The following is a 26,229-nucleotide window of genomic DNA, read 5'->3' as shown; positions in this document are numbered from 1 at the left end:
CCTCAGGTACATGTACGTGATAATGCAGGAAGGGATAGTGTTGTAGTGGGGATGCAAGTCACTCAGAAATATCTAAACAGTGATCCACTGGTCAGAAACAATGAATGTGTATGGGGACAAGCGATCCCTCCAGTGATTGCTCATCCTCATACAGAGGAGACGATTTCTGCATGTAAATGCAGCTTCCATCTCCTGTAATGAGCAGTCAATTATAGGGAACAAATGGTTCGCTCTTGATAACTGCCTGTTGTGTTAGATCGTATGAAGGAACCTTCAGGCCATACCCTTATCTACAGGTATATTCTAAACAAAGCACATTCATGACTAGCACATAATCTACTCCTGATTATTCTGCAAGCTTTACAATTACAGTACTTTCATCCCTATAATTATAGCTACTATTTCACAGTACATGTAACATTAGATAAGAGGACAAGTTGAGTTGGGCCGGGTTGTCAATCCATTTAGTCATATAAGCTGACTGGAGGTGTCTTGCTTCTTGGACCATAGTGCATCTCACTTTTGGGGAAATCTGGGACAAGCTGTAATCTGTAGGGGAACCTATGAACAAGTATTTGATTTCCCTACTGTCCTAGTTAAAAATAAGCATTACACAATTACACTTGAAAGCAATGAGTTTACAGTGTAATGGACGGATATGCCAGGCCCTGCAAAGTGGTTGACATTTTGTTCTGGTTTATTAGAGACATCTTTAATATGGGTTTCATTATTGAGGCTTTCATCTACAACTGCAAACAGGACAGATGCATAAAATCAAGCAATGCAATCTCCAGTGACTTTAAATGTGGCACTATCATAAGATGCAACTTTTTGGGCACAAATCACTTTATAAAATGTATTATATACTTGATCTGCTCTGTTCAACTGTAAGTGAAATACTGTGAAGTCGATGCAACCATCTCGGTTGAAAACTCAGCTAGTGCTGAATAGAGATGGCCCGAACTATCCGACGGCGAACAGTTCCCGGCGAACATAGCTTGTTCGCGTTCGCCTCTGCCGGGCGAACACATGCGATGTTCGGTCCGCCCCCTATACATCATCATTGAGCAAACTTTGACCCTGTACCTCACAGTCAGCAGACACATTCCAGCCAATCAGCAGCATACCCTCCCTCCCAGACCCTCCCACCTCCTGCACAGCATCCATTTTAGATTCATTCTGAAGCTGCAGTCTTAGTGAGAGGAGGGAGACTGTAACTGCTGCTGATTTAATTGGGAAATCGATAGCTAGGCTAGTGAATTCAGTGTCCACTCCAGTCCTGAAAGACTCATCTGATCTCTGCTGTAAGGACAGCGTCCTGACAGCACCCCAAAAAGCCCTTTTTAGGGCTGCAACATTAGTCTGCTTTTTTTTTTTCCTTTATATACATATTGCAGTTGCCTGGCCTGCCTGTGTGTGAGGAGCTGCAGGCCCACAGACTGTAGTGTGCCCACTGCCAGTGCTCACCCCTGTCATTCCGTGTGGCACAGGACTTTGCTTAAAAAAAGGCACTTAATTTTTACACTTTAATCTAAGGTTAGTTGCCTGCCAGTGTGTGTCAGGCTGACTTCCACTGACTGTAGTGTGCCCACTGCCAGTGCCCACCACTCATACCGGCTGGCACAGGACTTTGCATAAAAAAGGCATTTAATTTTTACACTTTAGTGTAATTTCAGCTGCTTGCCTGCTGCTAGTGTGTGTCAGGCCGACTTCAACTGACTGTAGTGTGCCCACTGCCAGTGCCCACCCCTGTCATCCCGTGTGGCACAGGACTTTGCTTAAAAAAAAGGCACTTCATTTTTACACTTTAATCTAAGGTTAGTTGCCTGCCAGTGTGTGTCAGGCCGACTTCAACTGACTGTAGTGTGCCCACTGCCAGTGCCCACCCCTGTCATCCCGAGTGGCACAGGACTTTGCTTAAAAAATAGGCACTTAATTTTTACACTTTAATCTAAGGTTAGTTGCCTGCCAGTGTGTGTCAGGCTGACTTCCACTGACTGTAGTGTGCCCACTGCCAGTGCCCACCACTCATACCGGCTGGCACAGGACTTTGCTTAAAAAAAAGGCACTTCATTTTTACACTTTAATCTAAGGTTAGTTGCCTGCCAGTGTGTGTCAGGCCGACTTCCACTGACTGTAGTGTGCCCACTGCCAGTGCCCACCCCTGTCATCCCGAGTGGCACAGGACTTTGCTTAAAAAATAGGCACTTAATTTTTACACTTTAATCTAAGGTTAGTTGCCTGCCAGTGTGTGTCAGGCTGACTTCCACTGACTGTAGTGTGCCCACTGCCAGTGCCCACCACTCATACCGGCTGGCACAGGACTTTGCATAAAAAAGGCATTTAATTTTTACACTTTAGTGTAATTTCAGCTGCTTGCCTGCTGCTAGTGTGTGTCAGGCCGACTTCAACTGACTGTAGTGTGCCCACTGCCAGTGCCCACCCCTGTCATCCCGTGTGGCACAGGACTTTGCTTAAAAAAAAGGCACTTCATTTTTACACTTTAATCTAAGGTTAGTTGCCTGCCAGTGTGTGTCAGGCCGACTTCAACTGACTGTAGTGTGCCCACTGCCAGTGCCCACCCCTGTCATCCCGAGTGGCACAGGACTTTGCTTAAAAAATAGGCACTTAATTTTTACACTTTAATCTAAGGTTAGTTGCCTGCCAGTGTGTGTCAGGCTGACTTCCACTGACTGTAGTGTGCCCACTGCCAGTGCCCACCACTCATACCGGCTGGCACAGGACTTTGCTTAAAAAAGGCATTTAATTTTTACACTTTAATGTAATTTCAGCTGCTTGCCTGCTGCTAGTGTGTGTCAGGCCGACTTCAACTGACTGTAGTGTGCCCACTGCCAGTGCCCACCCCTGTCATACCGAGTGGCACAGGACTTTGCTTAAAAAATAGGCACTTAATTTTTACACTTTAATCTAAGGTTAGTTGCCTGCCAGTGTGTGTCAGGCTGACTTCCACTGACTGTAGTGTGCCCACTGCCAGTGCCCACCACTCATACCGGCTGGCACAGGACTTTGCTTAAAAAAGGCATTTAATTTTTACACTTTAATGTAATTTCAGCTGCTTGCCTGCTGCTAGTGTGTGTCAGGCCGACTTCAACTGACTGTAGTGTGCCCACTGCCAGTGCCCACCCCTGTCATACCGAGTGGCACAGGACTTTGCTTAAAAAATAGGCACTTAATTTTTACACTTTAATCTAAGGTTAGTTGCCTGCCAGTGTGTGTCAGGCTGACTTCCACTGACTGTAGTGTGCCCACTGCCAGTGCCCACCACTCATACCGGCTGGCACAGGACTTTGCTTAAAAAAGGCATTTAATTTTTACACTTTAATGTAATTTCAGCTGCTTGCCTGCTGCTAGTGTGTGTCAGGCCGACTTCAACTGACTGTAGTGTGCCCACTGCCAGTGCCCACCCCTGTCATACCGAGTGGCACAGGACTTTGCTTAAAAAATAGGCACTTAATTTTTACACTTTAATCTAAGGTTAGTTGCCTGCCAGTGTGTGTCAGGCTGACTTCCACTGACTGTAGTGTGCCCACTGCCAGTGCCAACCACTCATACCGGCTGGCACAGGACTTTGCATAAAAAAGGCATTTAATTTTTACACTTTAGTGTAATTTCAGCTGCTTGCCTGCTGCCAGTGTGTGTCAGGCCCGCTTCCACTGACTGTAGTGTGCCCACTGCCAGTGCCAACCACTGATACCGGGTGGCACAGTAGCTTGCCGATAAATAAGGCATTTAATTTTTAGACAGTAGTCTAAATTCAGTTGCTTGCCTGCTGCCAGTGTGTGTCAGGCCCTCTTCCACTGACTGTAGTGTGCCCACTGCCAGTGCCAACCACTCATACCGGGTGGCACAGTAGCTTGCCGATAAATAAGGCATTTAATTTTTACACTTTAGTGTAATTTCAGTTGCTTGCCTGCTGCCAGTGTGTGTCAGGCCCGCTTCTACTGACTGTAGTGTGCCCACTGCCAGTGCCAACCACTGATACCATCTCCCCGTTCGAAAAATCTATTCAATAAATGGCACCCAGATTGGGGACGTTAGAGGGATTAAACTGATGAGAATAGTACTACAGAAAATACCACTCATATCGGGTGTGACAGTAAATTGCACGGCGCAGACGCAGTCACCGTGGATAAAAACAAAGGGGAGGGAGCCAGCGTTTTTTTAACCATCTCCCCGTTCGAAAAATCAATTCAATTGACCTTTCGGGGACCCTTGGTGTTGTACGTGGCTGGGTGGAGGAAGAAACCTTCAATGACATCACGGGGACGTGGCTAGCTTGGTATCCAACCTTGTGCAAATGGGGAGTTTGCGGTTGTGCAAATGAACTGTTTGCGGTGCATTAAAAGGGGAGTTTGGTCTGTCAATGTCTGTGATGCGGGCGTAACCCTTACACTACCTGATCGATACAACATCATACCTGATCGTATACACACACTGGATGTTTTAAAGCACGTTATTCCAAACAATTTAGGAATGTTAGTTGATTTATGCCCTTTATGGATTAAAACCCGACTCTGCGTCCACTACGTAATTTTCCATGGGAGTTTTGCCATAGATCCCCCTCCGGCATGCCACAGTCCAGGTGTTAGACCCCTTGAAACAACTTTCTCATCACTATTGTGGCCAGAAAGAGTCCCTGTGGGTTTTAAAATTCGCCTGTCTATTGAAGTCTATGGCGGTTCGCCCGGTTCGCCAGTTCGCGAACATTTGCGGAAGTTCTCGTTCGCTGTTCGCGAACTGAAAATTTTATGTTCGCGACATCACTAGTGCTGAAGTTTAAGGATAAAATGTACCTATCCTCACTCACTACAGAAGTCCAAACTACTTCTGGAAAGGACAGTTATCTCCAATCCCAGCTGTTGCAGTAGGACCTTGGTTGTCTGATACACCCGAGCTCCTATCATGGTCAAGTGGGAGCAGCTCCTTTGCCCACATTATTACCATACTTTAAAATGTAAGCTGCAATGCAACCACTGACCATATTCCCTGTTGTACGTGAAAATGCAGGAAAGTGTTAAACTTCATATAGTTTCCATTGACATTAGTGGGGTTATTTGCAAAATTCACCCTTTAATGGTCTGTTCAGATGGTGGAGTAGAGGTGGAGATTGTGCCACATGGTTCTCAGCATATAATTTTACCATGCAGCTGCAGCACCATGGTAAGTTGTGCATGTGATTTTTGGATAGTGGTCATTAGGCACGTGGCAAGAACTGCACCTCAATCACACCTTTGAATAGACCTTGGGCTCTTATAATTTTTAAGAATATTGTATATAGATAGGTCAGGTAGGAGATGTATTCATCAGAAACATAGCCTTCTTTCATTAAATAATGTTCTGCCCCCTCCCCCCTTTTCCCAACACCTAGAGGAAAATTGGTGGAAATGTCGATGGGAACACCATCATTTCATAGATAATTAAACCAGAAAATTGCCATAATTGCATTCATTGATATGCCCCAATATGCCACTATACAATTGTTTACCCAGTGCAGAAACAATTTGTTTAACAGGTATTAATTACAAGTAACCTACACTGGATTAAAAAAGATCTGTTCATAAGAGCAATGAAATGTACAGTTATATTTTCCACATTTGAGAACAAAAGCTCAATATGAATCTCTGTTTGATGATTAAGGACTTTTAAAAATGTCTCCACACGAACACTTAATTATACATAATGAAACGGTATAGCGCTGAGTTTCTTCGTACAATTTCTTTGAGTCCGTACATCAAAGAAATGTCAGTTAAGGTAAAATATTTTGCTTTACGTTTAGCTAAGCACTTATTTCAAAAGTTGCAACAAAAGGTAGTCAGCAGCTGAGCCAACTCATTATGTCCTAACATCCTAAATCATGGTGTTTTAAATTTAATCAATTCAATATGGTCCTACTGTAGCCCAGGGTGGCGAATTGCAACATGCTATGTAATGCAGAAGCTAAGTGTCATTTATAATGTCACACTACGTGAACTACTAAGAAAGGCCATTGTATTGTCACTGAAATCTGTATGGAACATTGCTTACCTGTATGGATAAAAGTTGAGAAAGAGACGCGGCACTCACCGGACTTCTGAATGCTGGTGACTGTTTATTACAGGTACGACATCATGCGCAGGCAGGGGGGGCGGGATGGCCACAATGTGGTCCCACATCACGGCTGCCTCCCCTGGATTTGACACGGACGCACGAAGGCATAGGTGTTTTGCAAGTAGTGCCGCTGCATTTTCCTTTCCCTGTCTCCCTGCTCCATTGCTTACCTGTATGAATACAAATGATTTGCATTGACCATAGTGCTACAAACTGCTAAAGGTCAGTTATACTGATGAACTTTTCTGGAAGATTCACTGAAAGAAATATTAATGAGACAAGTCAGCAAATTATATATAATTTAACAGTCTTTCTTTAAGTCAAGAAGTTCAAATCACTAGTGAGCACAATATACTATATGGAAGTATAAGCTAAAGTATATCATTAAAAGTCAACTATGAACTTTGATGTTTATAGAAATGGAGATTTCAACCAATGTGTTTTTAGGGGAAAAACATAAAAAGAAACCGTAATCTCAAATGGAAGTATTGAAAGTCATTTATTATACTGAAATACGTCTATATTGCGCGTATTTCTGATGCAGATGGCGGCGCCATCTGCGACTTTTCCCCGCTTATGCCAGGTTTAAAAAAGTAGGTGTGGCAGACAACTAATAATATCCTCATTGATAGCATGCCAAGACGTGTAAGCTTATGTATGTTTTTCTGCACGTTACATTTATACTCAATACTTAACACCTTAATGACCACCCATGCGCCTTTTTACAGCGGTCACTAAGGGGCCTTAGGCTGGGCCGCCATAAAAAACTGAATTTCTATTATAAAAAAAAAAATTCACCGAACTCAGGTTCAGTTCAAAGGTACCACTTGAAACCAAACCCGAGTTCGGTAAAAGCTTTTTTACAGTAGAAATTAATTTTGGAAGTTATTACCCAAAGTCTCATGAGACAAAGCTCATTGGAGCCAATACAGGTATCATTTTAACAAGCAGGGTCAACCCTACAAGGCAGTATTCCTGGATTCATATGGTTGATTCTGCTAACAGATGCTCTTTAACTGTCAATGACGTTGATAATCCTTTTCCTCATCGGGAATTGAATCAAATATATATATTTTTTTATTGAAGTACAACTATGATGTATGTGCCTACTTCTATACTATAATTGTACATACTGTACAGTACATATCTAGATTTTTTTTCCATTTGTAAACATATAGGGGGTCATTTACCATCCAGAAATATGCCTAAATTAGGCATATTTCTGACACAGATTGTGGTGCAAAGGTTATTTGCACCGCAATCTGCGGCTTTTCCCCGCTCAAGCCAGGTCTAAAAAGGGGGAGTGAACAGGGCCTGTTTTAAGTATAGAAAATGGTCTAAATGTAAGCCAGCAAAGAATATGGCTGACATATAGACCGGCGCTGGATATGCTGAAGTTATGTAGAGGCTGGCTCCTCTTCTTAACTCGCCCACCGCCAGCTACAGGGGTTATTTTCCAAATATATGATGCAGGTAAGTGGATTTAGCCTGTAGCTCCCAAAACTCAAGTTTAGGGGGCCTTTGTGGCCTATCCTAGTTCACATTATCACTTTAAAGAATAGCCTCTTAAAGGTTTGCATTAAAGGATGATAAGGTCTGTAAAGCACTGCGGAATATAGTAGCACTATATTAGTGCGTAAAATAAAAAAATAATAAAAGCAAATATCATATCACAATATTATCATTATTCTGGAAAGCAATAGATTAATACAGGGCATGTGGATGTGTTTTTTTCTGGTATCATGGCCTAGGTGTTTTTGATTTAGGAGAAGGCTGCATAGCGATTTAATATGCTACTACTTTTGAGGCCACATGGAGAGGTGAGCTTTTGAGATCTGTTCACAGTGTGCCATTTTGCATGGTGGTTGTTGTTGGTGTGAAGCTGTGGGGGCTTAACTGGGGGATATTTTTGGGCTGTTGGGTCTCACAACCTGCACGTGCTGTGTTAAAGCAGCAGTGATTGCAATGTCGTGCTTCTCCAAATTTGGGACCCATTCATAAGAGACCACCTTGATATGGTGAGTGGGACTATGCATTTTGATTAAAAAGTATACTAAGAGCCTGAATGGAAGTGTTTTTAAATCATGCAGAGAAGCAATACATCAATGCATTACAAGTTGATGTGCAGTCCATGTTTTTTTTTTACAGATTGGTATCATATCACAGGCACATCATGATTAGAGAGGAGCAAAGTATTGCAAAATTCGATTCGCCTAATCTTACCCCAAAAATTTGCTTTGTGATGAATTACTTTGTGGTGTGGTAAAGTCATACATCACTAAAAATTAGATTTTGGCCGAGATCTTCAAGCAAGATGGTGGTGGCGGGCTCACCGTGAGCAAATAGAGCAGATAAGTATGATTTTTTTAGCTTTTTGCACTATTTCAGGTTAAATCAATTCTCTACCACAAATCACAAGGAAATTCAGCTTCTCTGTGAATTCAATGTATCCTGAAATTCGGATTGATGTCCACTTCGTGGACTTTAAATCGCTCGACACTAGTCAAATAAACATTTACATTTTAAGAAGTTTTTGTACTTGAATTTAAAAAATTACCCATTTTAGACATATTTTGTTTTTAAACCATTATAAATAGTCAGCAGTCCTCAGCAAGCATTTCTTTCATAGGGAACATATTCAATAGATTAAATGTAGAAATGTTGTAGTACTTATTATACAGCATGCATCAAATCGTCGCCTCCTCTGATATAAGGGAAATATTACATTACTTGATTATATTTATTAAATGTCTCTTCTATCACCAGTTTCATAAAATTAGAACAGGCTAACCTTACACCTTCTTTTTCCACCAAAATGAGGCTACATATCGTGATGGAACCAAGGTCTACTATCAGCCTGTTCTAATAGTATGAAACTGGTCACTGAAGCTCTTTAACCTTTGGTACTTAGAAACATAGAATGTGTCGGCAGATAAGAACCATTTTGCCCATCTAGTCTGCCCAATATACTGAATACTATGAATAGCCCCTGGCCCTATCTTATATGAAGGATTGCCTTATGCCTATCCCATGCATGCTTAAACTCCTTCACTGTATTTGCAGCTACCACTTCTGCAGGAAGGCTATTCCATGCATCCACTACTCTCTCAGTAAAGTAATATTTCCTGATATTACTTTTAAACCTTTGCCCCTCTAATTTAAAACTATGTCCTCTTGTAGCAGTTTTTCTTCTTTTAAATATTCTCTCCTCTTTTACCTTGTTGATTCCCTTTATGTATTTAAAAGTTACTATCATATCCCCTCTGTCTCGTCTTTCTTCCAAGCTATACATGTTAAGGTCCTTTAATCTTTCCTGGTAAGTTTTATCCTGCAATCCATGTACCAGTTTAGTAGCTCTTCTCTGAACTCTCTCCAAAGTATCAATATCCTTCTGGAGATATGGTCTCCAGTACTGCGCACAATACTCCAAATGAGGTCTCACTAGTGCTCTGTAGAGCGGCATGAGCACTTCCCTCTTTCTACTGGTAATTCCTCTTGCTATACACCCAAGCATTCTGCTAGCATTTCCTGCTGATCTATGACATTGTCTGCCTACCTTTAAGTCTTCTGATATAATGACCCCTAAATCCCTTTCCTCAGATACTGAGGTTAGGACTGTATCACTGATTTTATATTCTGCTCTTGGGTTTTTACGCCCCAGGTGCATTATTTTGCACTTATCCACATTAAATTTTAGTTGCCAGATTTTTGACCATTCCTCTAGTTTTCCTAAATCCTTTTCCATTTGGTGTATCCCTCCAGGAACATCAACCGTGTTACAAATCTTTGTGTCATCAGCATATGTCCTAACTGATCCACAAATGAGTTCATAACCTCCCTTTCTTCCTCCCTTTATTTCCCTTCCTTCTGTTTAATATATAGGTAGTTTGTAACATATGGTATGCATTGTGTATGCAATAAGTATTCTGTCAGAATCTATAAACCATGAGTTTCCTTTTAATGCTATAATCAAAAATTAAAGGGGTTTTCCCATCTCAGACAAAGGGGGCAGACGGCAAAGTGAAGGTGGCTTGGCTATTTCCCTTGGCCTTATAGAAGTGAATGGAAACGACGGCTGCGCAAGCGCGGTTCACTCTGTTCAATCCTATTTCCTATTTTCAGCAGGCCAATAGGAATGCTTGGTGGTGGCCGGACCTGGCACTGCCAGCCACCACTTTGCCGGCTTTGTTTTCAGCTGCGTTTACCGGATAGGTGCGGGTCTCAGAACTGAGATTCCCACCTATCAGACAATGGGGGCATGTCCTAGCAATATGCCCCCATAGTTTTTACAAAAAAAGTAGCAATAACATTACTAAATTGAATTAAAATAAACTTTAGCCCACCAACAGGAGTCCTTGCTGTATACTCTGCGTAATAAACATTGTTGTTCCCTATTCTCACTTTTCATCCAGGATTGTAATTTATCAAAGACATAACTTTAATTAATCTCCTTTTGGTTCATTGATGCTACTCCTTTTAACATGCAAGATTACCGAAAATAGAATTTGTTCAAATGAAGGCAGTGAAAATGTACAATCTCTGAAATCGCATTTATTTTCATTATGAATAAGAAATGGAGTCTTTTGAAGATAAATTGTATATCCATGAGTATGTTTTCTCAAAATCCACGTTTGAAAATTAAAAGGTTTTATATTACGTGTAACCGAGAGAAAAAGATTACAAGCAACCGCTCCTTGTGTAAGAATAAAGAGTTATAAAAGTTTCACTTGAAATTTAAAGATTTTTTTTCTCATCTACCATCTTGTCACAAGATATATGGTTCTCTTTCAATAGAAGGATAAATCATACAAGAAAAATGAAAAGTGTTTTCAGATTCTCAAAGAATGTGTTTTGATGACCATGTATCATTGTGTATTGAACAAGAGCTTGCACAACTAAGAAGATCATGAATTATGAGAGCTGAAATCATGCACCAGACTCTACTAGTATAGGTACATCTAGTATATCTGCACACATTGCAAAGTAGTATACTGAAAAATATAATATAATTGCTTTAGAAGACTATATATAAGAAGAGTGTGGACTTAATAAAATCCAAATATTTGTATACAATTATGGAAGTACTGTGCATTATCCTTTGGAGTAATCTACACCCCTTCATGCACCCAGCATTACACAGATTTCTGCTGAGTCGGTTAAAATACAGATCATCAGTATGTGTCTAAATTTTCCTCAAAACAAAATACATGTAATTAAATTACTGTGCTTATTTTTCCCAAAATATGATTTTGCAATTCCTATATTTTCCATTTATATATTAAACTAATCCAAAATACAAGTTTCAAAAGTATCAAACATGGGAGACTAAAGCTAGTTTCACATCTACAGCAGGGTGATCTGGCTTCCAATTCTGGCAGAGATGCCGGACACAAGGTGCAGCGTGCAGCAGTGTCTGTCCGACTGATTCTTGGCATATTTGCCATGTCAAATTCTTAGCATATTTGCCAGGTATAGTCAACGGGGTCCAGTAGAGAGGTAGCAGTATCCGGCAAAGCTGGATCCAGAGAACTCCGGCAGGCTGTTCTCTACTGGAACAGCCTGCCAGATACTCAGTAATCAATTGAAAAAATATCCACCAGTAATAAAATTGGATGTTTGACACTAAGAGCCTAAACATATGGCAATGCCGTAGCTCATAGACCATTAGGCATTCCGTGAGCCTCTGACAGGCATAAAATTAAAATTAAGAACTTCACTTCTTGTTTACAATCTTTTGAATGAAGTAATTTGTCATCAACCTTAAGTGAATCTATCACATTTTTTTTGTTCCCCTATGTGAAAGCAGATATGACAGTGTGGGAGGGGCTTGGCTCTGTGATCTATAGGATTTTAGGATTTGGAGCAGCATTTCTGAGTAAAAGGTTGAGTAAATCCTGGTAGGACTGGTAAGAGATCAGTGAGAGTCCTGATTAGTCCATCCACCCACAGTGATTGACGGCTTTCCCTGTATCAGTGTACAGCATGTACTAAGGAGACTTTCCATCTCTTTGTGTGAACATGATAATCAGTACTCGCACTTTTTCTACTAGGAGTCCAGCCAGAATTTACTCTGCTCCAAATCATAGAAACCTTTGTATCACAGAGCTCAGCTTCTCAGAAAAATGAATAAAGATACATTTTAAATGCTCTTAAACTGATTACAAACTTAAAACATCAGAGTAGAATAAGACTTCGCTCACATCACCGTTATGCCTTTCCGGTCTCCTGCCCCGTTTAGGGCAGGAAAACAGGATGGATTCGGCACATAACTAAGCCGAACGGAGTCCACGGGCCCCATAGACTATAATGGGGTCCGTTAGGTCTCCGCTCAGAAGAAGATTTTTGAAGCGGAGACAAAAGTCCTGCATTCACAACTTTTGTTTCCGCTCCAAAATCTTCTTCTGAGCAGAAACCTAACGGACCCTATTATAGTCTATGGGGCCAGTGGACTCCGTTCGGCTATATTATGTGCCGAATCCGTCCTAAACGGGGCAGGAGAACAGAAAGGTTGAACGGTGATGTTAATAAAGCCTAAGCTGTATTAACCCCTTCTACCCATTTTTTGCAAATCTGACATGTGTCACTTTATGTGGTAATAACTTTGGAACACTTTTACTTATCCAAGCCATTCTGAGACTGTTTTCTCGTGACACATTGCACTTCATGACAGTCATAAATTTGATAGTCCAAAGAAGGTCGGCACTGCTCAGAGGATTTGGCGGTGCACGTGTCTGCGGGCAGGGATCCCAGTAGATATTCGCAAATAAAGACCGGTACTCGCTTGATGAATATTCTTGTAGATTTATTCAGTCACATATTTCATCATAGTGACGTGTTTCAGCAACTATATGCTTTCATCAGACATGTGTATACATCTTACCACTAGCTCTGATATATATACAAAGGAAATGACATCACATTATTACAATAAACTCCTCCCACAATCAAGTGTCTGGGGAGTGTGTCAATCAACTTAATCTAACAGGTGAAATGTATTATCCGAAACATCTAGTTTCATATCGAAAGAAACAAAGAGAAAACATCGTACAAATAATCGCATCACATGAAGCTACTGACATTATAATCTCGATTGAGACCTTTCGAATCCATGGTTTGTAACCGATGGATCCAATATGCCTCTCTTTTCAAAAGCTATTTATTTTTATCTCCACTGCGTCGAGGTAAAGTAACACCTTCTATGACCTGATAGAAGGGGTCATTGTCTTAAATCCCCGAAATGCATCTGGTGTTAATCCCTCCACTAAGGAAAGTAAGGATATTGTGACATTCAGGAGGCCTGGACTTTATTATAAGAATAACGAATTGCCAAAGAAAGCACCACTATATGGAAGAAACTTAAACCACGTGCAGCAAACAATTCGATTGGCGCGAAAATTTGAATCTGAACAAACAGTCCTTGAGACCGGAACCCTAAAGAAAAAACACGCCGAGTCGAGGGCTTATTGTCCAGTGTAAAGACCTTCTGGTAAGACTACGCATATCCGATATAAGCGATCGCTTTTCAACCAAATACAGTGGGACGCCGCTGTGCTAGCAAGCAGCTGTAATATTGTCTGCTTAAATTATCGAAAGCCATATATGCTTGGAACTTTGGCCACCACTATGCACATGTATTAAAAGACTGGCCGCAAATCGATTATAATATTCGGCAGTCAGCGACCATTTATATTAATATATAAATAGTGAACTTCGCACTATTTATTTATCTATGTGTACAAGAGACTGGTCATAAGTTCATTATCATCGGATACAAACGATTATTTATTTATCCATTTATATTTCGCATGTGCAAAACGCATTTACTTACCATCAGTGGAAAATAATATTCTTACGATTATTTATTCGAATATTTTTCCGACTTTTTTATATATTTGAATTTATTGTTTTAATATTTATTTATTGGGATCTATATTTATGTTGATCTTATTATTTTAGGTTTTATCCATCGCTGAACTCTCACCACTGTTATTAACGATTTATCCTCTGCTGTTTAAATATTATTGAATTTTATTGCATATTGTCAATTTATTGTATTTTACGGTTATTAAAGATCCCTTTACTTTTAGAGCGTGCCCCACTTCTATTTCTTTATTATACTTACTCTTATCCACTCGAATGAGTTGGAGATCCAACAGAGGTGCAGCGAATAAATAATCGTAAGAATATTATTTTCCACTGATAGTAAGTAAATGCGTTTTCCACATGCAAAATATAAATGGATAAATAAATAATCATTTGTATCCGATGATAATGAACTTATGACCAGTCTCTTGTACACATAGATAAATAAGGTGTGCAATATACTGCTGCATCCACACCAGCAGCTATTTTATAGTGTTTCAATATATGAAGACTACCTTTATGGTATATGTTTCACAGCTTTTAAGAACACTTGTATGCCAACCCATAACTTTTGTTTTGTTTTGTTGTGCACAACATATTTTACTCAACTGAGCTCCTTTTCATATTTTTTGCACGGATTTCTTTTATAATATATTGGATTTTTTATAAATTATTGGATCTTTTTCGCAAGTATATTGCACACCTTTCAAGAACACCACTACCTCACAGAAGTGAATTAACATATACTGTTCGGCCTAAGTGACTTTATATTCCAGGACCTATTGAACGAACTCTTTGAACATTTTGGACACTAGTCCCAATCGTAGGGACACCCAGATTTTGTCCAACATCATTCACTGGAATACACATCTTTGTCCAATAGACTTTGTATCAAATAACACCCCGAGTTATCACTCCACCCTAATATATATATATATATTATTATAATTTATATATATATATAGATATTTTTATCTCATCGTTTTATTTTTTAATGATCTATACCTAAATAAATAACATCTCAATCAAATATTTTAACTAATAACATTAAATACTTTTAATTTGAACCAAATGCGAGTGTGCCATCACAAATTTTCTTTCTAACTATATAAGTATTTAAACCAGCTGATAAGGGGGGTGCCCTGGTAGTCCTGGATAAAACATATTATGTAACAGAGATCTTAAGCCAACTGAATGACACCCGTACATATCACATACTACCATCTGATCCAGTTTTTCAAATTAAGGCAGTTATCCAGGAGGTGGTCGCGCGGGCGAGAGAGGATGGAGTCATTGATGCGAAGTTAGGTGATTTTCTAGTCAATCAGCATCCGATTACCCCAGCATTTTATACTCTACCAAAGATCCATAAATCTCTTACAAAGCCTCCGGGCCGTCCTATAGTAGCAGCCACTGACTCCATCCTCTCTCCACCTGCGATCTTCCTGGAGAAGGTATTGACACCTCTCATTCAGAAATCTCCTTCATATCTACGTGATACGGGACATTTCTTATCCAAAATAGGTACATTAGTGACTGATAGAGACTGTATTACTAGTCACATTTGACGTATGCAGTCTCTATACCTCGATTACACATGAGAAGGGCCTGGAAGCAGTTAGGGAATTAATACTAGTTCATATCACACAAATGAAAAGGTATTTTTCTTATCACTTCTCAAGATTGTACTAGAGAGAAATGATTTCCTATTCCAGGACTCTTAATCAGCAGCGCTGTAGGACCGCAATGGGATCGAACGTCGCACCGCCATACGCAAATTGCTATATGTCTTCTTTTGAGAGTAATTTTATTTATTGCAATGATTTATATCAGCAAAATTGTGTCTTTTGGCGTCGATTTATCGCCAACATTTTTTGTGTATGGCGAGGCGACGTTCGATCCCTCACGACTTTCACTACATACATTAATTCCATATGGGAGGAATTACAGTTCACCATACATTTTGACAAAAATAAGATCTCATTCTTAGATACCTGGGTCTTACTAGGGGATGATGGGCTTATTCAAACTGACCTTTTCATTAAAAATACAGATCGGAAAAGTCTACTCTCTTTCACCAGTAGCCATCCAAAATCCACAAAAAAATCCATTCCATTTTCACAGTATCAGCGGGTCAAGCGGATTGTGAGCAATCCAGATACCCTAAAAATACGTCTAGAAAAAATGACTCACAAATTTTTAGAGAGGGGTTTCCCCGGACAACTACTGGATGAACAGAAAAATAGACTGGAAGGTCTACAAGAGGTTAAACCTACTAAAACATCACGGATCCCACTGGTGGTCAAATATCACCCTTGGATCCAAAGGGTTAAAAGCATAGTCAATAAACATTGGCAGATAGTTTCGAGATCTTATCCCCAAATTGATGAGTTTAAGAGACCCCCGATGATGTGTTTTAAAAGAGCAGATAATCTGCGTGATAAGATTGTTAGAGCAGATATAGGCAGTAACAAGATTGGCCCTAGACAGACTACATTATCCTCCCCGAGACAAGGCACATTCCCATGTTTAAATTGTGTGAATTGTTCGAATGTCATTAAGGGTGGTTATTTTTCACACCCGCATACTGGCGAACAAATCCCTATTCGAGGGGTTTTTACCTGCGATAGTCTATTTGTAGTGTATATTCTTAAATGTCCCTGTGGTTTATTATATGTGGGGGAAACCTCCATGAGAATAAAAGATCGACTGAGTAAACATAAATCGACAATTAGAAAGGAGAATTTGCTACTCCCACTACTATACCACTTTCATCAAAAGGGACGTACTATAGCACAATTACGCTATCAGGTCATAAAAGGTGTTACTTTACCTCGACGCGGTGGAGATAGAAATAAATTGCTTTTGAAAAGAGAGGCATATTGGATCCATCGGTTACAAACCATGGATCCGAAAGGTCTCAATCGAGATTATAATGCCAGTAGCTTCATGTAATGCTATTATTTGTACGATGTTTTCTTTCTGTTTCTTTCGATACGAAACTAGATGTTTCGGATAATACATTTCACCTGTTAGATTAAGTTGATTGACATACTCCCCAGACACTTGATTGTGGGAGGAGTTTATTGTAATAATGTGATGTCATTTCCTTTGTATATATATCAGAGCTAGTGGTAAGATGTATACACATGTCTGATGAAAGCATATAGTTGCTGAAACGCGTCACTATGATAAAATATGTGACTGAATAAATCTACAAGAATATTCATCAAGCGAGTGCCGGTCTTTATTTGCGAGTCATAAATTTGGGTCAATATATTTCACCTCTATTTATGAAAAAATCCCAAATTTACCAAAAATGTGTGTGACATAGCAAGGGGTTTTGTTTGGGAAGGCAGCTATTTTCCTCCCAACATGGGCGGCAGTGCCGTTCCGTGTTTTGGCAGCACCTGGCTGTCCTCTAAATAGGCAGCTCGGCTCAGCAGCTGAGTCTCTGTTTTGGAATCTGAAGCATGGTGCTGTGCTGGAAGGTTGAGAGCCACATGAGGGCAGCACGCTGGGAAGCAGGCCCTTAAAGCCTGCTGTGGACTGCCGGGGATAAAATGGCTAGCAAGGTGACGTGTCTGTTCTATGGACTTTTTATTGTGTGTATTACCACCAAGACTGTATTGAATCGTTTTCTTTTCCCTTTTGTGTGAATAAACACAGAAATTTTGATTCACAAACTTGTTTTGCCTCTGTACTGTGTCTGCTTACGCTGCCTACCAGAGCAAATCATCACAATTGGTGGCTTGGAGCGGTCACACGCAGTGAGGCTGGCGTAAACGACGAAATATATTTTTTTCCGGCTACGGCTGGATGTCCTGAATTAAACCAGCTAAATTCAAACCTGTGTCAAGTGACAAAATGGAGGCTGTAATGAAAGCTCTCGTGGAGGCTAACCAACACCAGCAAGAAACAAACCAGCTGCTGTTACAACACCTGATGGCTTTACAGACGGCAGGAGCGTCCGAGAGTGTCCATGATGTCCGGAAAGCGGTCCGTGTGGCGATCCCCAAGATGACACCATTAGATGACGTTGAAACCTACCTGGCGATGTACAAGAAGGTGGCCACAAGGAAGAATCTACCCCGAGATCAGTGGGCTGAGGTCGTCGCTCCGTTCCTGACATTCGATTCTCAGCTGGTGTATTTCGGCTTGCCGGACGATCAAGCGGCCGACTACCAGAAAGTCAGGGGTGAGATTCTGGCAAGACAGTTGGTGAATGTGTTGGTCCAGGCCCAGCGGGTGCATCAGTGAAGGTTTAAGCCGGCTGAGCCCGTGAGACCCCAGTATTATAACTTACTTAACCTCTTGCAAAAGTGGCTACAGCCTGACATGCTGAGCCCCACTGCTATGCTGGACCGTCTGTTGGCTGATATGTTCTGGAGGGCTTTGCCACCCCCTCTCCAGCAATGGATCGGCCTGATCTCTCCAGGTAATGCTCTCGAGATGGTCGACCCGGTGGAGCGCTATGAGGCTACCTGGAAGCTACAGGGGGGTTCTTTTGTGAGGGGTTAGTCAAATCCCGCAACTCTCCACCCCAGACCCTGCTATTTGTGCCCACCAAACCCGCCTGGGATGTACCCCCTGTGTACCCAGCTCCGATAGTCTGCTGGCGGTGTTGGGAGCCTGGCCATGTACGAGCTGACATCAGGTGGAACCCATGGACACGAACTATGGCTTCCATCAGTCATTATATGCTAGGAAGCTGTGTGCAGCGGGTGCCCCGGAGACTCTGAATCACCTGTGCCAGGTGGATGTGGGAAACACTCCAGCAGAGGCTCTGTTGGACTCAGGGAGTCTGGTAAGGGCTCCCCTAGTATGGTCCACTGAGTATACTGGCTGGAAAGTCAGGGTCATGTGTATTCATGGAGACTTAAAAGACTACCCCACTGCTATGGTGCCTCTATCCACGGTGGACCCATGAGGTGGCTGTCGCCACCAATCAAATGTATGTGAAGAAATCTGCAGCACTCGCCAGTATGAAAAAATCCAATAGTGGTTTTATTCCAAAAACATCAGGTAAATGCAACGTTTCGACCTTCCTTGGTCTTTTTCAAGCAATTGCTTGAAAAAGACCAAGGAAGGTCGAAACGTTGCATTTACCTGATGTTTTTGGAATAAAACCACTATTGGATTTTTTCATACTGGCGAGTGCTGCAGATTTCTTCACATTTATTTGACGCCGGGACCATTTGCCAAGATCCCCATCTGCTTGCACCACCATTACCTATAAGGTATTTATTCATGGTCGTCCCTATTTTTTGGGTTCAGTAGTGCTGCCAAACCTCTGCATACATTGATTGTCGCCACCAATCTACACAACAAACTTATAATAAGGAGAGACTTCCTGGCACTGTGGCCTGCTATGAGAGTGACTGATACTCATGAGACAGGGGTAACCCTAGCAGAATGGCACGGCTCAGGGGGCAGAGGGGAGACCAGAACCTGGGAACCTGAGTCCGAAGGGCCAGCGGTAGGGGTGACCACCACTTTGGTGGAAGAGGGTAGACAACCCCGCTAAGTGTGATGGTGGGAGACATGGAGGACTTGCCGTCGGGTCCTGAGCTGGCAGACCTCAATGTCTCCAGGGATAATTTTGGTACTGGCCAACACCAGGACCCAACCCTATCCCGAGCCTGGGAAAATGTATTAATAGTAGATAGTGAACCATAACAACCAGAGTCAGAGTTTTTTTTTTTTTTTCCCCATTTTGTGGTTCATCAGGATATGTTTTACCGGGTAAACCAGCTGCGAGGTGAATCCATTGAACAGTTAGTGGTGCCCCAGGCTTATCGCAAACTCATGTTAGAGTTAGCCCACCAGCATGTTCTCGGGGGTCATCTGGGAATGCAGAAGACACAGGACCGGATACTACAACAGTTTTACTGGCCCAGTGTGTTTAGGGAGGTGGAATAATTCTGTAAGTCTTGCCTGACCTGCCAGGCAACTAGCCCCCAGCACCTTTTTTCCTAGTCCCTTGGTTCCTCTCCCGATCATCGAGGTGCCTTTTGAGCGAATCGCTATGGACCTCATAGACACAGTACCGAAGTCTGCTAGAGGACACCAACACATCTTGGTCGTCCTGGACTACGCCACTCTGTACCCGGAGGCGGTACCACTGCGACATACATCGCCAAAACTTTTAGCTAAGGAGATGTTCTCCCGAGTGGGGCTACCTAAAGAGTTTCTGACTGACCAGAGGACCCCTTTTATGTCCAAGGTTATGAGGGAACTCTGTAAGTTGCTGCATATCAGACAGTTACGGACGTCCGTGTACCATCTGCGAACGGACGGTCTGGTTGTAAGGTTTAACAAAACTCTAAAAACTATGTTAAAAAGGGTGGTGTCTAAAGATGGGAAGGATTGGGACCTTCTTCTACCCTATCTCATGTTCACTGTGCGAGAGGTACCCCAGCCCTCTACTGGGTTCTTGCCCTTCGAATTGCTTTATGGCAGACATCCTCGTGGTCTGTTGGACGTGGCAAAAGAGGGATGGGAACAGCAACCCACTCTGCATAAAAGTGTCCTGGAGTATGTTATCAAAATGCAACAGCGGATAGAGACCTTTTTGCCTCTTGTCAGGGAGCATATGGAGGCCGCTCAGTGAGCCCGGAGTCGGATCTATAATCGGCAGGCTCGGGTCCGAATCTTTAACCCGGGTGATCGGGTTTAAGTTCTGGTACCGACCGTGGACAGTAAATTCCTGTCTAGATGGGAGGGGCCCTACGAGGTACTCGAGAAAGTTGGAGAGGTAAATTACAAGGTACACCTGCCAGGAGTAGGTTTACCATGTTAATTTACTAAAATGTTGGAAAGATAGGGAGACCTGTACTGAAGACAGCCCACGGCCAGGTTTTCTAGGGGAAGATGCTCCTATGTCTGATGCAAGGGAAGCGGTTGCCACAGTAAAAATTGCTGACATTCTCTCCTCTAAACAGGCTCAAAAGACCAGGGAGTTTGTTAGTCGGAACACGGATGTGTTCTCAGACCTCCCTGGACAAACTTCTGCAATCCAGCATGACATTGTCACTGAGCCTCGGGCAAAAGTCTGGTTAAACCCACACTGGGTATCCGAGGCTCAGCGAAAAGCCACCTCGGAGGAAGTGCAGCTCATGCTGTGGCTAGACGCCATCGAGGAGTCTAAAAGTGAGTCGGCCAGTCCTATAGTCTTAATACCCAAGCCGGACGGGACGTTAAGGTTTTGTAACAATTTTTGTAAGCTGAACGAAATATCTAAATTTGATGAATATCCCATGCCTCGGGTGGATAAGCTTATTGAATCGTTAGGCCAAGCCTGGTATTTTTCTGTTTTGGACTTCACCAAAGGGTACTGGCAGGTACCCTTGACGGAGGCTGCCAAAGAGAAAACAGCCTTCAATACACCAGAGGGGCTGTACCAATATAAGGTGTTACCCTTCGGACTACATGGCACCCCTGCCACTTTTTAACATCTAATGAACATTGTGCTTTGTCCACATCGGCGGTACGCCTCGGCTTACCTGGATGATATTGTCATTCACAGTAGCGACTGGGAAAGTCACCTGCCCAAAGTGCAGGCCGTAGTGGACTCCCTTTGAAAGGCTGGTCTAACAGCTAACCGCAAAAAAATGTGCGATAGGGTTAGAGGAGACCAAATACCTAGGGTATATCATTGGGCGCAGAGTCATCAAAACCCAAGCAAACTAAATTTAGGTGATAAGGAATTGGCCCCGACCTGTCATCTCTAGGCAAGTAAAGTAATTCCTGGGAATGGTGGGCTATTATATGAGCTTCGTTCCCCATTTTGCCACTTTTGAAGCTCCATTGACAGGGCTCTTGAAGGGACAGAAGTCCGTGATGGTCCGTTGGAATGACCAGGCGGAAGAGGCTTTCTCCGCTTTGAAGTAGGCCCTGTGTGGGTCCCCTGTTTTGGTGATGACTGACTTTAAAATGGAGTTTATAGTACAGACCGATGCCTCCGAAGTAGGCCTCGATGCTGTACTGTCTCAGGGAGTCAATGGGGAGGAGCATCCTGTTGTCTTCCTCCGCCGTAAGGTCACTCCAGCTGAGACCCGGTACAGTATAGTGGAGAGAGAGTGCCTGGCCATCAAGTGGGCACTCGCTATTATCTGTTGGGGAGAAAGTTCCATCTAGTGACCGACCACTCCCCTCTCAAGTGGATGAGCCAGGCCAAAGAGAGGAATGCTCGGGTCACCAGATGGTTCTTGTCCTTGCAAAACTTTAAGTTTACAGTAGAACACAGGGCAGGCCGGTTACAGGGAAACGTGGATGCCCTGTCCCGGGTACACTGTCTGGCATGTGTTCACCCCCTCAGGGTTAAACACAGGGGGAGTATGTGACATAGCAGGGATTTTGTTTGGGAAGGCAGGTATTTTCCTCTCAGCATGGGTGGCTGGGCTAATTTCCAGCCAGGTGAGATCAAATACCTGACTGGAGTTTAAGTGCCTGTCCGCTTCTACCAGAGCATATCCTCACATGTGGAAAAATTCGCAATTTTCTAAATTAAAATTTCTCTGCTTTTAAAACAGAAATTGATGCCTCATAAAATATTTATTACTTAACATTCCCCATATGTCTACTTTATGTTGGCGTCATTTTGTAAATGTTGTTTTATTTTTTTAGAGCATTAGAAGGCTTAGAATTTTAGAAGCAATTTTTAAAATTTTTAAGAAAATTTCCAAAACCCACTTTAAGGACCAGTTAAGTTCTGAAGTCACTTTGTGGGGGGCTTACATAGTAGAAACCACCCATAAATGATGCCATTTTGCAAACTACACCCCTCAAGTTATTCAAAACCGATTTTAAATTTAACTTTTTTGGCAGATTTTCAATTTTAATATTTTTTTTTCTGCAACACATCAAGGGTTAACAACCAAACAAAAGTCAATATTGATTACCTTAATTCTGCAGTTTACAGAAACACCCCACATGTGGTGGTAAACTGCTGTTTGGGCACACGGTAGGATGCCGAAGAAAAGGAGCACCGTATGGTTTTTGGAAGGTCAATTTTGCTGCACTGGTTTTTAGACGACATGTCCCATTTGAAGCCCCCCTGATACACCCCTACAATAGAAACTCCCAAAAAGTGATCCCATTTTGGAAACTACGGGATAAGGTGACAGTTTCATTGGTATTATTTTGGGGTACATATGATTTTTGATAGCTCTATATTACGTTTTTTGTGAGGCAATTTAGCAAAAAAATGGCTGTTTTGGCACAGTTTTGATTTTTAGTTTTTTACAATGTTCATCTGACAGGTTAGATTATGTGCTATTTTTATAGAGCAGGTTGTTACGGACACGATGATATCAAATATATCTACTTTCTTTGTTTCAGTTTTACATAATAAAACATTTTAGAATAAAGAATTATGTTTTTGTGTCTCTATTTTCTGAACAACCCTTTTTTTTTTTTCATTTTTCTGCCAATCGTCTTGTGCAGGGGCTCTTTTTTTGCAGGAAGAATTGACATTTTTATTGGTACCATTTTTGGGTACATATGAATTTTTGATCATTCAATATTGCACTTTATGGTGCAAGGTAACCAAAAAATTGGTTCTTTTGGCACAGTTTTTATTTTTATTTTTTTACAACGTTCACCTGTGGAGGTATTTACTTGAAACTTATTTTATTTTGTTTTTTATTTCTGTCTCACTGTGGAACTTCAAGTTTTGGGAGCCTGATCCCCTACATCTATATTGTAATGCATTGCCTGTTAGTGTATTACACTGAGTACAGGTTGCCTAGGAGACACAGCCTAGGGCTAGATCTGCTAGGCTTCCGTGGAAGGCAAGTCCCGATGCCTCTGCAAGGCATCGGGTTGCCTTCTCACCCATTGGGTCCCCGTCACCACAGCGCGGGGACCCGATGGAATCCCTCAGCCACCGTAAACACCATCTATGCCGGGGTCAATGCTGACCGTGCCATAGAATGGGTTAATCCGCCAGCATCGGCTTTTACCATCATGCTAGCAGATACAGCAGGGGCCCAGCTATCAGTTACTGCCCGCCAGATCACCATGATAGTAATAGTACATCAAATTGCGTCACTTGCCACTATAACTTACTATTACATCATATGTCATGAAGGGGTTCCTTTTGATTTTAAAAACAATGTTATATTCAATGATAGGCTTATAAAATATAAATATGACACAATAATTAGCTGTAGTTCCTCATTCTGCTTTGATTGTCTGTGTGATGAGGGCAGCATATTTAACTTCTTTCACCCAGGTTTTCCAGCATAAATGAAGATTGAAATGCGTAGTTTCAGTTTAGGCGCATGGACTGCTGGTAGGATGCACCTAGTTTATAATGAAGCCTGCACCTCGACATAAATTAAGTGCATCCTCCGGCAGCACAGGGGATATCAAGACAATATCACACGTTGATCTTCATAAATCTCCCCCTTGAATTCTCAAAAACATTCATCTATATTTAAAGTAAATATGCAAATTGTGCTATACTTTTTTAGACTATAGTTTTTGAACCTTTCATACACCATTATAAACTTCATTTTCAATCATAACAAACTGTTTTTGACGATTGTTTAAATATCTTTATCGAAACTGGCATACAATATTGCAGCATTGTCATAATTTGTATGTGTACTATAAAATAATTGTTTATAAGTAGAGAATTTGTAATCCTGAAATCTTGTATTCAACTGCAGCTTTCCCTATTTACATTTAAATGAAGACATGGCAGAGGGCAAATGCATAACACTGCCTCATCAATAAATTTTTATTTGAGATGAATTATAATATTCCAAAGCAATTGAACTCACTGAATAATATAATTATAATGTGAACATTCAAAATAATTATCGGGTATATTTTTGTCATTGATGGAGGGTTGTGCTTCAGATTACAGGATCACATTCTTCACGATAGAATAGCGAATGCACCACGCATCTGTCGCTGCAGCTGTTTAATAATAAATAGTTTAGGTCTTTAGCAGCTTTAAAGCAGAAGAAAGCACTGTTAATTCTAGACTGAGCAGCTATGAATCTAAAGAATGTACTCAAATCATCAGAGAGTTCAAGACCGTACCCAGCACTCATTGCTTTGACAACCACAAAACCTTACTGACTACATAAAGCACTGCAAGGATTAGACAATCCAAACCATACTAATACATGGCATTGATATGTCCTTTTGATTTTAGAAACAATCTATTCTAACAGTGAGAACTCTTTTTAGATCCAATCAACATCTATTACAGTATATATAAAAATACAATAAAAGATGGTACCTTGTGTAATGTTTTTAGGGCAAGTAGTCCTAACTAGAGATGGCCTTGAGGTTCGCCCGGCGGTCGTTTCACGGCGAACTTTGCTCTTTCGCTGTTCACCGATCATGCAAACATATGGCGATATTCGCGCCCACCATATTCTTTTACATTGTGAAGAACTTTGACCCATGACACATCCATCAGGTGGTACAGGACAGCCAATTGAGACATTTCAGCACATGGACACAACCTTATAAATAGACCTGATCTGGCCGCCATTTTACATTCAGTGTTTTGCCAGTGTAGGGAGAGGTTGCTGTGTGGAGCAGGGACAGACACTTAGGGACACCAAAAGCTAGCTAATAGGGCCACAAAAATCCTTTTAAGGACTGGTATAGGTGTGCTATAGATTGGTGTGCAGTATATAGGGGTGTAATACACTTATAATATACTTTCTAATATAGAAAGCATATTATAGTGGATTTGTATAGTGCAGCATTGTGACTGGTGATCGGTTCTGCAGCGATACTACAACTACAAAGAGTGACAAACGCAATTAGAAAAAAGTATTATAACTGGTGTGATAGACCAGTGGCCCCCAAAACAACATATTGAAGCGGGGTGTTATCTAAGAATATACTACTCAAATAGTGTATTTGGGTACTGCAGAAATGTATCCGCTTTCACTGCGTTACCTCTGCTACACACAGTGAGAAAATTTAAAGGAAAACATTTTTTATAACTGGTGTGAATATAGACCAGTGGCCCCCAAAACCACATATTGAAGCGGGGTGTTATATAAGAATATACTTTTCAAATAGTGTATTTGGGTACTGCAGAAATGTATCTGCTTTCACTGCGTTACCTCTGCTACACACAGTGAGAAAATTTAAAGGAATTTTTTTTTTATAACTGGTGTGATAGACCAGTGTTCCGCCAAAACCACACATTGAAGTGGGGTGTTATATAAGAATATACTTTTCAAATAGTGTATTTGGGTACTGCAGAAATGTATCCGCTTT

Source organism: Bufo bufo, chromosome 4, assembly GCF_905171765.1.
Source record: "Bufo bufo chromosome 4, aBufBuf1.1, whole genome shotgun sequence".
Lineage (NCBI taxonomy): Eukaryota > Metazoa > Chordata > Amphibia > Anura > Bufonidae > Bufo > Bufo bufo.
The sequence above is the reverse complement of the archived record's forward strand: the minus strand, read 5'-3'. Positions refer to the sequence as shown.